This window comes from Seriola aureovittata, chromosome 3 (genome assembly GCF_021018895.1).
Source record: "Seriola aureovittata isolate HTS-2021-v1 ecotype China chromosome 3, ASM2101889v1, whole genome shotgun sequence".
In the NCBI taxonomy this organism is placed as follows: Eukaryota; Metazoa; Chordata; class Actinopteri; order Carangiformes; family Carangidae; genus Seriola; species Seriola aureovittata.
This window is the reverse complement of record NC_079366.1, coordinates 23,070,288-23,085,844: the sequence shown is the minus strand read 5'-3', so window position 1 is coordinate 23,085,844 and position 15,557 is coordinate 23,070,288. Positions and strand designations below refer to the sequence as shown.

Genomic DNA, 15,557 nt, shown 5'->3' with positions numbered 1-15,557 from the left:
TTCCTCTGGGATGAAACACCTCTTATTCTGCTCTCTAAGAACATCTTTGTCCTGAAGACAATCAGTAATCATTTGACAGACATAAAAATTGGAATAAGTTTTTGAGATTCTTCTATTTATCTTGCTTAATGTGATATTAAATGCAGATTACTTATCATTAAAACCCATTATCTGAATTAGAAACCAATTTACAGTTGAATGTTTACAATAAACTACCTTCCTCTGCATTATATGAGCTGCATTTGAAGTAATTATATCTCTGCCACAGTTAGATGTGCTAGGAAATTTACCAAAGGTCACACATTGGGAGAAAGCCAGCTTTTCCCTTGGATAATTTTTCTTCAGTGTGTTGGAACACTTAGGTAACATCATATCTGCAGGCTGAATGTTGATGAGATGCAAATTGGGCCTGAGACAAAATAACAAATCGTTTTGTGATACTAAAAAAAATGCAAACGTGTGTCTGTTGTATATTATATATTACAGTAACAAATACACATATTTAGAAGCCATAATGACCTGATCTCACCTGATGAGTGTGCTTATTCGGTTCAGTCAGTCCATAGTACGCACCTCTTAGCCTTACAAGTTCACTGTGTAACACTAATCAATCTAAAAAGTGGTGAAAATGTGCTGTCAGTTTGCTTTTAGTCAGGTTCCTGTCCAGAAGTAGTCAAAGTGTGAATTAATACATGGTTCCATTCACTGCCGCTATACGAATATTAGGAGTTGGTTCATGGAGATAAACAGTAGGTGCTGCTAATTCTCCTGCTGAGTACCATTTAACCATTACAGAAGAAGAGGATGCAAAAAAAATGACGCAATAATAAGAGTCAAACTTTAGATAATATAAATAAAGAGACATGATGGAAATATAATATTTGTTTGTTTCATGTATTAATGGATTAATAAGGACGGTTACAGTCTCCTCATTGCTCCACAAAGATTTTATGTTTTCATCCACCACAACTTTGATCTCTTCAGTAGAGCAAAGGATCGATGGACTTTCATGTACGTCGTTATTCATTCTGTCTGTTTCCATTTGTAAAAGAGTTTCTTTGTTTGGTGATTTTTTTGTCTTAAGTTCTTTTCCCCAAAAATTTTTGGTGTTAACGCTCTAGTTTGAGTACAAAGGCCCACAAAACAAGTTGATATGAACGTACCTACTCAGATCACTGTACATCTATAATGATCACCATCACCATTGTGATCACTGTTGTCACCGCTATTAATATTAAAACTAAAAATGGCATCAACAATCAGAGGTTGGTAAAAATTATGGTGAATCTCTGCAAAGCCAGTAAAACGGTACAGAGAGGAAATGGGCTTCAAGAATTTAAAAATCACAACTGAGCCTGCCCCCTGATGGGAACAATGTCTGGAAAAGCATGAATTGATTCTTCTTTGTTGATTCAGAAGTGATTAATGTTATTACAACAGTGTGCCCCAAACATGTACTCTTTCATTAAATCTGTCTCCTCATTAGTTTCTGTTTTGTTTAGTAATGTCTGCTCTGCATGACTGAAATGTGAGCTAGTTTGCTGCAGGGAAAACATTTTTTTTTTTCTAACTGCTGAGACTCACAGCTGCAAATTGTGTCATGATTGTGATGTTCAGGTCTCAGTTACTCAGTGTAGAAAGATCCAGGACTTGGAGGAAGAAGCTGTAGAGGAGGTGGGGTCGAAGAGGAAATGAGGCTACATTCCAGCAGTGATTTATGAAGTGTCTTTCACACTCTCTGTAGTGCTTGCTAGTTTGCAGCTGCTCCAGACAGTTTGCTGACTTTAGAGCTAGACCCATCTCACTCTACATATTGAAAGGATGTCATTAGTTGCTATATGAGCAAAATTGATACTGTGTGGTGAGCTAAGTGAATTGCTTTTCGCCAGTACATCATCCCTGCATAGTTTTTTGCTGAAGCTGTCAGCCCCCTCCTTCCTTAGCATCCCCTGTTTTGAGACTGTGGTTTTCATTCACCAAAGAAAGATCCTGAATGATGCTCTCATGTGGACCACAGAGCTTGGAGCTAAAACCAAATGCTGACAAACTACGCAATGAGTCACCTCTTAACACTGAGTCCAGTGTGACGAGACGAGGCCTGTTTTATTATTAATCTGTAAGACACTCCGGCGCTGCTGTGTGAGAACATGTCAACCACACTGAGCTTGAAGTTCACACCTGCAGCAGGAATTAAAGACATTCTTGTCACACCTATCGGGATTGTCCAACTATGTTGGAATAACAACATATAGCCTACAATATACATTATATTTGCTATATTAAGATAACAGTGGAAGCTATTGCGTCTATTATGTGACCCATCTTGATGATTCACTGCAGGCTGTTTAACCTGAAGCAATGATCCCTGATTACCGTTTATTGTACACCCTCCAAAATGTTTCAGAATGAAGTCAAAACAGTTCAGTCAGGTGCTGTTGTCTCAAACCGTATCTTTCCACATGAGTCATATTTCAGTCAAATGTTGCATTTAGCCAAATTTTCCAAAGGGACACCTATACCGAAGAGGGCCATAATACCATTATGTTATCACGAGCGCCATTATGCTTGTGTTAAGTATTTCACAGTATTTAGTTGCAGCTCGAAGTTATTTTTGTTATGTAACGTTTGTTGTTTATTTGCGGATTTGTTACATAATAACAGCTTATGCACTTTTATGTGAAAGAATAAAGAGGAAAGTATGTCTATTAGGTTAAATACTGACTTTTCTAATTAAATTTGAATCAGACTAACTGTAAATTAGACACATCACTGTTTTCTCCTTTTAAATTAATCCACATGTAAGTGCATACAAGTTGAGAAACATCCACAAACTCACACTCGCACAAAATCCATTTTTGTCTTCCCTGGTCAAAGAGGACAGTTTCTAAATGAGGACAATGATTTTTGTTCACTAAAGATGGCTGTTGCATTCCTCCATGTGGACTCATTTTATTTGGCACATCCAGACACAACTGACCCAGACTGAAGCTGCAGGCATCCATAACCTGTGTTTGCTTCACTCAGAGGCCTCTTAGGAAACATTCAGAACTTTTCCTAGAAAGCTGTGGGCTCATGTAGAAGTTAAAAGCTGGCTTATTTTGTCTCTGAATACAGGAGTTGGTCAACAAGCAGCTTGCTGAGTGGGCAACACAGAAGCAGCAGAACTCTCTGTCGATAGGATTTTTGAAAGAAAGCTCAGTAGATTTGCCCTATTTATATATCACAAGTGTATATGTAGCACTCTACTCTTAAACCAAAGCTTCTCTGGTTTGGTGCTAATTCTCCTGTTCATCTTGAGGGCAATTTTCGTTTTAGACATGTCTTTTGGCATTGTGTCTTCATTAGGTGGCAGCTGAATATATACAGATAGGAAACATGAGAAGAAAGGGGGAGAGGTACGATGTGCATCAAAACTTCCCTCCCAGAATTAAATTGACTATGGTATGACTACATGGCATACGTCACTAAAACACTTGGCCTCCACGTTGCCCTGGAAGCAGATTTGACAATTTTTTGGTAAACACAGAAAGCCTAGGTTTTGTGTGTTTTTATGCTTCCCTGTTGTTTCATTTTTCAGTTTTCACCTAGGCATGTTTTTCTCTGTGTGCTGTATGTGAATTGATGTTGCAGTGATGAATTGATGCTCTCTTCTTTTTTTTTTTTGCTCTGACAAATGACTGAAAATGAAGGGAAATGCAATACATTCAAATAAAGAAAAAAAGGACCACCCAAGTATCAGTATTGTTATGAAATATGTCCTAACTATCCAACTAACAGAATATGAAACAGATTGTGAAAATATTTAAGTGTTGTGTCCATGTTTTAGTCTTCCTAATTTTAAATGATCTTTCTGCAGAGTGTCTTTTTTGCCACGTATATCTGAAAATATTTTCCATATCACTTGTATTGACTTTTGTATAAGTTTGCACTCATTTTGAAAAGGCTGGTACCTTAACTGCAGTTTTGTCTTCAAAAAAATCTTTTTCATTGGCAGTCTGTAGCATCTTACCACACTTGGAAACATCCACTAATAGCTTTATGCAACATCATTACAAAAATAATGAAGTGTCTCTTTGCAACTTCAATCTTCCACTTGCAAATGAAGTCGAGGATTCCCTGTACACAGAAAGCTGACAAAAAAATAATGAAAAAAACTGAATAAGTAAGTGAAGAAACATAATAAATGCAGACGCCTTTGAGAATGTGCACTGCATGGTACAATTAAACAGCAGATTCTCCACAAGTGGGCGAATGCATGTGTGGTGTACACAAAGAGAGAGGTGCAGGCCTAAATGCTTGAGCCTTACACTGAGGTAATGTTATACTGTGGAGGTGCATTTTTGTGGCTTGGTGTGAGGGAAGGGTCACTGCAAATCAATCCAAAGTTGTTCTGCGTGATCCCCTTTTATACTATGATCAAACGGTTCTATCCTGATGGAGTGGTCTCTTCCAGGATGGCAATGCCCCGATCCATAGGGTACAGAGGGTCACAGAATGATGTGAATCATATGCTCTGGTTTTCAGTCACCAGATCCCAATGCAGCTGAATGGCTATGGGAGATTTTGGGCTGACGTGTTAGACAGCACTCTCCACCACCGCCATCAAAACACCACATGAGGAAACATCTCTTGGAAGAATGCTGTTCATCCCTCCAGCAGAGTCCAGAGACTTGTAGAGTCAATACCAAGACGATAATTTATTTAGGTTTTTCCTTTTAATTTGTCACCCATCTGTGTTTCAGACGGCGGAATTCTAAGGTTTTCTGTCTGTCGACCATCTTTCTGTCTCACGGTTATCAAATGTCAAACAGCTGGATAGGCTGTCTGGGCATCTGTTCATTTCCCAGAACTCGATGTCCTTATCCAGTTTTGTTTACGTCAACTTCGAAATCCTATTCTCTCTACACAAGCCAGCTCCCTGGCGCTGCTGGGGAATCTAGTCGGCCTAATTATGTTTTGTAGGCAGCTGCTCAAAACCAACAGCTTAATTTCTCATATTAAAACACCTTTGTCTTTGTTATGTTATGACCTGTTATTATACAAATTATACCTGAGGGTACAGAGATAAGCTAGCCACTTTTGGGCAATTTGTACAGCGTTTATTTAAGTTTGAGAATTTCAACAGTTAAACACATGGATTGGGTTAGATGGATCACAGGGGCTCTGCTTGTAGCTCTATGGGTGTAGACTAACTCATGTTCAGAAACAAATCCTATCCAGACGTAAAGACTGGGGCAAATTCACGATGCTGGCGAATTGATTGGTTCTGTCTCTGTGAAAGTACTAAATATAGTTAGTTATAGCACTTCAGTCTCTACAGGCAGTTAATCAGCTGTGGTGCCATTGCTTTCAGCCATAGCTTAGTCCAATCTGTTTGGAGTACATTACTGTGTATGTTATGAAGGTGTAACATATGAATTTCTGAGGTTACAGGGCTACCTGTTACTGTGAGTTTTGAAGGTCTGGTCATTTTATATCACCACAACTGGACTCTTGAAAGTCATAAATCTAATGCTAGCTAGACACCACCCACTTTGTATAATGCGAGCAGAAACTGAGCGTGTAGGAGCTTTGCAGTGGCACTCAGCAGTTATTAAAATAACACAATAGAAAAGCATCATGGTTCTTCTCAAATGTTGAATGTGTAACGGCTTAAATCCTTTAAATCGCTACTAGATGAGAACTAGTAATATGTGGGCTTGTTGAAAAAGGGGAAAAACATCTTGTACCAATTTTTTTGTAGGCTATACAGAGCTATGAAGGCCCTCACTCAGTAGAGCACCACGGAAGTTGACAGAGGCCACAGTTCCAAAAATACATAAATGTATATCCTCTTTTGAAGAACTTAACAAATATGCAATGATAAATCTCTGTATTAAACATTTAATATAGCTTCCCTATCGTCATAGTTTATATACCCTTACAAAAATCGATGAGAAATTCAAATTTAAGTTGGTCTGTAAAGTTTAAAATATGCGTTGCATTAATACGTCCGTGTGTATTTGTGAGGTGACGTGTTAATGATGTCAGCTGGGCACTGGGTTTTGAGCAGCTGCCCCTTGTTCTCTTCCCATCAGACGAGACAGGAAGAAGTGACACATATATGGTGGTGACTCACTGTTACATGCTGATGCAGGTATTGTTTGTTGTGCCAGGTTGTTGAATAGTTCTGTTGTAGTTTCTTTGGCAAACATTGAGGAATCTGTGTGATCTGTCTGGGTTTTGGAGGATAAACTGAAATCAAAGCGTTCTTATCTCACTACTCTGGCCCTCCTGCCTTCTCCTCGTATTCCAGACGGCCCCATGGCTAGTTAACCCTCTGATGTCCTCTGAAATCACTGTACTAACAGCTCTTTCTCACTCTTTGTCCACAGAAAGAATCGACCCTTAGAGTAGGACCTGTAGTGGAGAAGACCAATTTCGGCCTGAACAAAGGCAGACAGAGAGAACTGTAAGTAAACACTTCAGTTGTATGAACTTCTCAGGTGTGTGTGTGTGTGTGTGTGTGTGTGTGTGTGTGTGTGTGTGTGTGTGTGTGTGTGTGTGTGTGTGTGTGTGTGTGTGTGTGTGTGTGTGTGTGTGTGTGTGTGTGTGTGTGTGTGTGTGTGTGTGTGTGTGTGTGTGTGTGTGTGTGTGTGTGTGTGTGTGTGTGTGTGCGCGCGCGCTCGCTCCAGAGTGTACAGTGCTTATTGCATAGGTTTACAAACAAGGCGAGTGAGATTTGTGGTTGTTTTGAATGAGTGAGAGTGATGACAAAGAAGCCTTCTAAATTGCTTGTTGGCTATCTTGGGAAATCTTTATTTGCATGTTGGAATCAAAATATACAGCAGGTGGCTTCAGATATATAACAGCCATTTATTAGGCTCCTTTCTCAGTTCCCCTTTGCTGCAGTCATGCATATTGTTCAAAGTGCATAGTATGTAATATCTCTTCTGCTTGTGAACAGCAGCTTGCTGACAAGCTGTGTTATCAGAAAATAAAACCTGGAGGACAAACAGGAAACAAAGTAAACAAGGATACTGTTGAAAAGATAATGCCAATATGGGTGCTTCTACCATTGTAAAGGCAAAGAAAAGTAGCCTGGCTCACTTCCAAGTAGGGCAGGATCTTTGCCAATGTACAGGCCCTTTTACAGTTTTCCTCATTCATAGATGCTGTTGCGCACATTGACGGACAGACATAAAAAAGCTCGAGTTTATGTCATGTTGGTGTTGGTTATTAGGTGTTGTCAGCAGCTGATGGGAAGTAAGCTTGAACCCAGTTGTTTCCTAGCAACACATTTCCCATGTAAGGGTCTGTCTTCAAATGAATTCTTTCCCACTCAACCATGGCACCAGCCGCCATAAACAAGTCCTTAACCTGTAGGAAACACCAGTTTCAATAATATTGAATGGCAGAATTAGTGAAGTTGTTTACAGGAAGAGGTCAGAGCTAAATTAAGCTATATGCATAGATGAAAAAAAGGAAGCACATTCAAAATTAGAATTAAAAAGAAAATTGTTCAGTTCAGATTAGGACAGCACAAAATTACAAACGGGCACAGTCAAAAAGGTTCATAGTGTTTTACGCTAATCTAAATATCTTATGGAGGGTGTTGTATAGTCTTGTTTTTCTTGTCTTAGGAAAGAGGACTGGACGTGTGTGCTGAACTGGTTTCTTTGGTTCCTTGTATTTTTGTGAAGATAACTTATTTTCCTTCATGACACTGACGTATTAGATCGGGTATCCACAATGCACGTGACATTGTAGATCAAAGGCACTTAGTTTCAGTGTCCTTTTTTTTTAATTCATAATGTAACTTTGGACCCAAAAACAATGGTTTTTATATAGTATTGCAGAAGTAACGTTGCAAAGGTCTACTTTGAGTTACCTGCTATTTATCTTCATTATTAATTAATCTGCTGATTTTTTTTTTCTCGAATAACTGATTAATCATTCAAAAGACTGAATGTCAAAAGTGATAAAATTCCCATCACAAATCCTCAGAGCCCAAGGTGCCATCTTCAAATTGCCTGTTTTGTTCGAGTAGCACTCTACATCCAAAGATATTCAGTTTGCACTGATTTATAACAGAAATAAATTTAAACGATTAATTGATTATCGAAATACTTACTGACACATACAGTGTGGTCCTTAACGTTTTGTTCTTGTTTCAAATATTGATATTATTTCTTCTTACAAAGAATGGTAACATATCCGGACAAAGGTAAAACAGCTGTAAAAGCTATACTGAAACAAAACCCTTGATTGTGTGATGTATTTCACACTAGAGTGCTTGATCTACTTCAGCTTCCTTTTGTAGGATGTGCAAACCATGTGTCATCTAAGGGGAAAAAAATGCCACAGAGATCAAGGAGGACAAGAAAATTATTGCACTGGTGGATGTACGGAAGGCTCCACCCAAGGGTTTCATTGTCAGTATCTCAGGCAGGATGCAGACCTTTCACCCTTCCGCACAAGACACAGTGGAAGTTGTTCAGGTTGTTATGAACAAACTCTGGTAAATTCATTCAGTAGGCATCCTGGGTGTGTGTTGGAGTTTGTGTGGAAGCTGGGGCGTGAAAAGGCATGTGAGTAGCTGCATCATAAGTCTTTTAGCTTTATGTTGGTAGTGTGGACATTTATTTTAATTTGGCAAACTCAGGTTATTTTTAAGTGCAATAACCCATATTTTATATACAACGGGGGGATGCACGTGTATTTATCACAAATTACTACCTAATGTGTTCATGGTGTATTCGGTGTTCAGTCCCATGGGGGGGGGGGGGGATTCTTCTTCAAAGCCAAGAGTGTGTTACTCGTCCTGAATTATTCATTCCAGGCACGTGCTGGTGAATTAAAGGTAAAGTGATAGCACATAGCAGTGCCTTGCTTGGCTCACTGCTGCATTTTTAAACTGTGGACTGGCACTCAAATGTCAAAATGTTAAGATTGTCCTCCCCCCTAAAACTGTTACCTTGGTCTCAGGGACTGGATAAAGGAAATTTGATATGGAGTTTGAATAATTCAGGACGATGGTTTTAGGATTGGATTGAATCTTCATCCAAGTGCAACTTCCGTATTTGTATCCCAGTGCTAACTGCTTTTGTTGAAGACTTGAATGCTTGATGTGTTGACTTTTGGCAAAACTGTCAACGTATAAAGACAAATTGAATTATTTGTTTGTTGTGCATGTGTCATCACCCTGCTTCTCAGTGCATTTCAGAGGACATAAAGCTGCCTCAAAAGTCATTAAGCATGTGGTTATTGCCTCAATGATAGACTGTTTGACGCTTGGCTGTAGAATCATTTAGCAGCTGTAATATATATATATATATATATATATATATATATATATGTGTGTGTATGTGCACAACCTCTGACTATGAATGATGAATTTGTGTGTTCAAGGGAAAACTGTCTCGATGCAAAGATGATGTTGAAAGGATAAATATGAGGCTCCCATGGTTAAAAACCAAATCACTTTGATATAAATGCCCATGTTCAACTGTGCAAATCTCATGTTTGTTCCCGTCTTTGGAAGAGATTGTGCTCTTTCAGTTGAACATATTAATGAACAGAAGAATAGGATCCGATGAAAAGGTAATGGTGTGCTGCCAAATTCCTGCAGGAAGAAGTGCACTGCTGTCATTTCCTGAAAAGGTCCTTTAAAATTTGAATTTGAAACTGCTTCCTAAGCAGACTGTTGAAAGGGACTGAGATTTAACTATCCTCTGTGTCACTCCCTAATCAGTCCCACACCTCTCACCCACTCATTCTCTGTAAATAATTCAGAACAGCCTTTTGGCTGCTCCAGAGAAGAGCATGCACACAGTTGATAATGGTGGAGACTTGGGACAGTAGAAATTGCTGCTGACGCACATTTCAGAAGTCCAGAAAGTTTGGACAACTCTATTCTCTATTCTTCATCTATAGATCAGCTTCATGTTTGTCAATGCAAATTATCACAAGTCCAAATCAAACCTTACTGATGTAAACAGTCTGCAGCTGATGAAAACTAAAAGTGAACACGTCAGTATCTTATATAAACAAATTGTCAAATTGTTTACACCAAAGCAGAACAGTTATTCTCCATGTGGGCCTAGCATTTTAAACTGACACGTGGCCAGATTCATGCGCTTTAAGTGCTAACCAGACTTGTATGTTTAAGGTTATGAGGACTTTTTTTTTTTTTTTTTTTAAATAGATTTTCCTCTAAGAATCAGTGCCAACTTTGTAATCTGATTATAGATACAGATGATGAGAAGTAATGGATATCTGGCTTGCAGCTTAAATTATTTTCTATAGATATTATAATTTTTTTCCTTTTCTTTTTACTATGTGCTGAGGTTGCTGTGTCGTATTGTAAAATTGTGAGTGGTTATAGCAACAGATAGGTGTTGACGTGAGGATCTGTGTCATCTTTTGAGGGGTGTGGTGAACACTGTCACTAATTCATGCTGTGGAGACCATGGTGAAAACAGGAAATCCAACTTTGTCCCTGTGAGGGGAGATGGGAAGTTGTGACTCTGCTTGTCCTCCTTTTGCTTTGGTCTGGTTCCCAGAGATGGGTTCTCATGGTTTGAGTGATAGAAATATACCAAATGTACCCTATGAATCTACCGTCCTGACAAAATAAGCAGCCTATTAAGTATATATTGATGTTCTTGATGGTCTCAGTTAATGAGAAATATTCCATCTTCAGCCCTTTCTTCAGGGACAGATGTTAGTTGCAGTCCTGCTTGAGTTTTCAGTCTTTGCCCACTAGAGCGCAGCCTACTCTCGAGAAACTGTCTGCAAAATCATATAGTAACATGTTGAGGGTTTTTGGTTCAGTGTTTAATTCCTATTCTTTTTTAACAGAAACTAGCAGGCCTTTATATGAGAGGATGTAAACTTCAAGAGAAACATTTGCTACATTACTACTTGTATACAATATTTGACTTTGTGCGTGTTTTGCCTTTCACATTGTGTGTCACAATTTTGGGATCTTCAGGATAATTGAAGGCATAATTTGCAAGCCCACTTCAATGTATCAACCATTAATTGGTTTGATTAATGGCATCATGTTAATTACTGCACTTTTGCCACTTGATTAACCACTGAAATAATTTGTCCACAAGTCCAAATCTTAATGGTTTTTCAAATGGTGTTGCTTTCCAGTTGGAAATTTAAACACTACAGATTAGGCCACTGTTAAGTGAATAATTTCTCTTCTCGTCTGATAACATTAATGATTGTATTGCTTTGTTTGGGGAGTTTATAGCCTCTAAAGCTTTGCCCATTAGACATTGGTTAAAACAGTCTGCCTTAATGGTTTATTAGTGGTAGCATCAGTCTTCTCATTGAAGCATGTGCTATAGATTTGCAGACATCAGTTGCAGCACAATTGGCTTTATACATCAAAGGGGGACCATGGCTTTGAATTGTTAAATGTAGTGTGCTTCTGAATATAATTTTATGACTGTTTTTATAAACAGGATACTTCATAAATGTCAACGATATTGAGATCTGTCCGTCTTTTTCTGTTTTTCGGTCTGCCTTCCTCTCTGTCTTTATTTTAATGTAAGCTTTTAAGGATATGCTGTAAATAAATCTACAGCCATGCAGCCAAGAAAAGAGATATTACAATATGTGACTTTTTCAGACTCTAGCCAGAGGATATAACAACATATAGCATCGGTAGTAGTCGGAGTATGTTTTCGTGACCTGTTTAAGGTAGTTCATATCCCACTGAGTTCCATATGGCTAGGTATGCAGTTTCTAAAATGATAAAGAAATGCACTGGCATCGGTTCAGCACTCTGTATGTGCCAGAATTCAGAGCTTTGGTAATATTGGAGGAGGAAAACTGGAATTTATGCATCCCAACACAACTGTGCAGTCTAGGAAGCGGCTTAAAAGTAATTTTTCATGGTTGGAAAGCCATGTAATGAAATGTTATCTTTCAGTAATGAAGATTAATAGCAAGAGGCTTCACAAGAGAATAATTAAGGATTAAGTCCACGGGTTTGAGTCAGTTTTTGGAACTAGAATTATTTATGCATCTGTAGTAGTGCTACATTATTTTTTATTTAAACAACGGCATTTCAACTGCAGTGCTGAGAATGTTAACATACAGCCGTCATACATGTTGTTGCTTTACAAATCACATTTGTCTTTAGTAAGTTAAAACATTACCACAATCACATGTGGTCAGTGTTGGCAAAAGTTACGCTTCAATTGATTTCAATTCATCACTTTCTTTTACAGGAAATGGTACATAAAAGCAGTTTTCAGTCTATTAAAAACAAAATAAAAATGGAAACAGTTTAAAATTGATTTAGAAGAGGATATTAAAAAGCGCCAGGTTGCCGTAGCTTTTGAGGTTGCAGCTTTCTGTCTTTGCAGTCTCACCTTGTAACTGAAAATTAGTGCTGTTAGACTGGTTTTGCTCCACGGTAAACCATGATTGATATTTTAAGATTGCTTGATGCTCCTTATGACCTTCCTATTCTCATTTTGTACCAGACTGGCACCACATTCTGTTTGTAGTCTGTGTCAGAGGTATGTGTTAACAAAACCACACTGAGACGCATTGTAATGCTCATTTGAATTAACCCCAAATACACAAACTAAATATGTCAACTTTGTTTTTGTTTTTTTTAAGTTTAGGTACAGCAAAGTAGGCTGATTAAAGGTTATACATGTGTTGATGACAGAAGTGGGAGCAAAGTGTAAATCATTGTTTTAACAATGAGTTGTATTCAAGGAATCGGCATGTGGCGTAATCATGCCACATTTCAGTCAACAGTGGAAGATGAGACAACAGTGACACAGCTTTTTTGAGCCCCATGGTGATTGTCTGAGGTGAGATGAGCACAGTTATCATTATCCAGGGGATAGGGTGACTGAGTTTGTGGTTCTAGTTAAGTTTAAGTTGCAAAAAGCTGCATTGACCTTCACGCTACCGTTTCATTTTACGTCAACTGTACATTTCTGATGGAATTCATCAGAGCTTTTTTTCAGCTTCCGCAGGTACAGTGCAGCTCAGAGGGTTATCATTCATTCGTAGCCCTTTAAACCTCTAGTAAAGTTTTGTAAATTTAGTTGATAATAGTCTGTCAAGACTGCGGCGTTAGTGGTAATTGGCATCAAACTGACTTTCCCCTCTGCACTTCTTGTAAACTCATCAATAATTTCGGCCTGATTCTTCAGGCTGAAATAAACTACGTAGATTGTTATAGAGCACAGTATTGTTTAGTAAAGCTTTTTCTCAGGTAACATAGTGCTGAATATTAGTTGAGTGGGTACGCTGTAGAATGGAGAAACTGTATAGTAATTTACTCATAGAGCATGATATTCATGCCATGTCATATAACAGTTATCTTGCCCCCTTGAGTTTGATACTCCCTATAGCTGCTGTGTGTCAGCCTTGTCGTTATGGCTTCCTCTGAAACCCTCTGCTATGGTGCAGTGAGTCTCCGCTTCATGGATCAATACTGAAGCAGTGAGCTGACACAGTGAAAAGCAATATTCATAAATAATGAACAGGGCACCCTTTCACTCTGCCCTGTCTTTTTGTCCTGTCCAAGAAAAGAACAAAATGGTAAACATGATGCTAATTTTTTCTTGTGTAGCATTCTGTCACTGCTCTGTTCTGTCTTAATGGTAGCTGCTGCATACTTAAAGTGAAGGTTGGAGTTTTCTCTTAATCCTACAGTCCGTCCTTGTCCTACTTTGACAGTTCTACGTTTTCCTTTTTATATATTGTTTTTGATGATTGTAGATAGAGGTCTTTGTGTTTGCTGTGTTCAATTTCTCTCCTGATGTGCCGTTTGCTCCACGGAGATAGCAACCTGGTGTTTCAGGAAATCTCTGTTGCAGTGAATCACAGTGAGGTGTCACCTTTTAGCAGCTCTCCTCTATACAGCACAAAGATGTACCAGTGAGTGAGCACAGAGAACAGCTTAAAGTGCTTCATCATTACCCTTTCCACCCACTTTTATGTTGGGCGCAATTGGCAGGCGGTCACAGTTGCACACTGAAGCATGATGCACCTCACCCAGATAAATGGATGGAGTAATAACAGTTCTTCTCGTTTTTGTAATATCTACCTAAAAAGAGACTAATGGCACTTGATTTTAAAGTGGATCTGGGTCATTAAACCCAACCAGTATGGTGTGTACTGCACAGACTGGACAGCCCAGGAGATACTTTTGTACTCTCAGTGGATACACACTTTAATTGACCTCTTAAATGTGTATTCAACCATGAAGCCAAATTTAGAGATGGTGTATTTGTGTATGATCTTAGTGTAAAGATCTTAATACACCCAAATTTGCTCCAAGCGGGAAGGACTGAGACGAGGCACGTCTGCACAAGTTAAAAATATTTTGGTTTAAGCAAAACTTTGAGCAGACAAATAATCACACAGCTACACTCCATATAAACACAATGTCAGGGAAAACGAAGGAGATGAGTTATACAGCTCTTGTTACATGCAACTCTGAGTGACTATGCAGAAAGTCTGAAGTTAATTGAAAATTGTAAGTCAGCACTGTCTGAGAATGGACATCATTAGCCTCCGTGCGGTCACCTCCTACCACGGTTTCACGTGCTTATCGCCCAAGGAGGTCCATGAGGACATGGTGGAAGGGTGCCCCTTCTTGCAGCATGGTGACGGACTGGGCTGCTGAATTTAAACGGAGCAGAGAGAGCTTTGAAGATAACCATAATCCTGGAAGGCCAGTGACTTTCATACAAGACAGAGGTTTTCATACTGTGATATACACCTCCCCAGTGGGCATGGGAGGGTTCAAGTGGAGCCGCAGAGGGAGAGACTTGAAGTAAAGATACTCCTCCAGGTGAAAGTGAAAGGGACAGGTACATGCTCCTGGCTTCTGAAAACACTGTGATTTACACAAGATGTATTGTCTTCAACGTCCATTGTGAATATCCTGAATTAATTCATAAGATGCAGAAAAAAAGACGCTCCTTATACCTCTACAACTTCCCTGTAATCCAGTGATGGTTGTCTGTGCATCCGTGGGTATATTGCATACATGTACTGCTAATGGCATACTTTGGTATACTTTTAATAGTTTTAATGTGCCAAAATTTTAATTGGAATTAGATTTAATTAGAATTAGAAGATTTAACTAGAAAATTATTTTTCTGTTGATTGACTGAACAGTTAATGAAGTAGTTGTTTCAGCTTTAAATCACAATACAGAACCACCATATTTCAAGAAATGGCAGTCCTTGGGTATCGGCACTGGGGGTGTCGACATGGTGTCTTGTTTTGATGTCTCAGATTCTTGTGCCTACAAATGAATACACTGATTATTATGTGATATCTTAAAAAGCATCGAATCGTTGTAGCATGAGAAACTGTCCTTCTAGTTAGTTAGTGTTAGTATTTTGCAGCATCTGCATGACCTTTTAGCATTGTTTCCTGTTTTCTTGTCTTTGTATTGATGTGGTGATAGGAGACAATGATTCTGAAAAGTCACTTGATATTATTTTGTGTATGTGCTATTAATAGCGAGCTGCTGCCGTTCCTTTAACAGAAGGCCTATTCTCATCTTTTGTCAGCCT

General features: G+C 38.8%; 1 protein-coding gene across 2 annotated transcripts in view; it reads left to right on the top strand.

The window, feature by feature from the left end:
* Nucleotides 1-15,557, top strand: part of fbxw7 (F-box and WD repeat domain containing 7) — a 109,861-nt gene that overhangs the window by 14,822 nt on the left and 79,482 nt on the right. For both annotated transcript variants that reach the window (XM_056368899.1, XM_056368890.1), the window contains one exon: nucleotides 6,375-6,451. The gene's annotated coding sequence lies outside the window, so the exon portion shown is untranslated. The remainder of the gene's footprint in view (nucleotides 1-6,374; nucleotides 6,452-15,557) is intronic.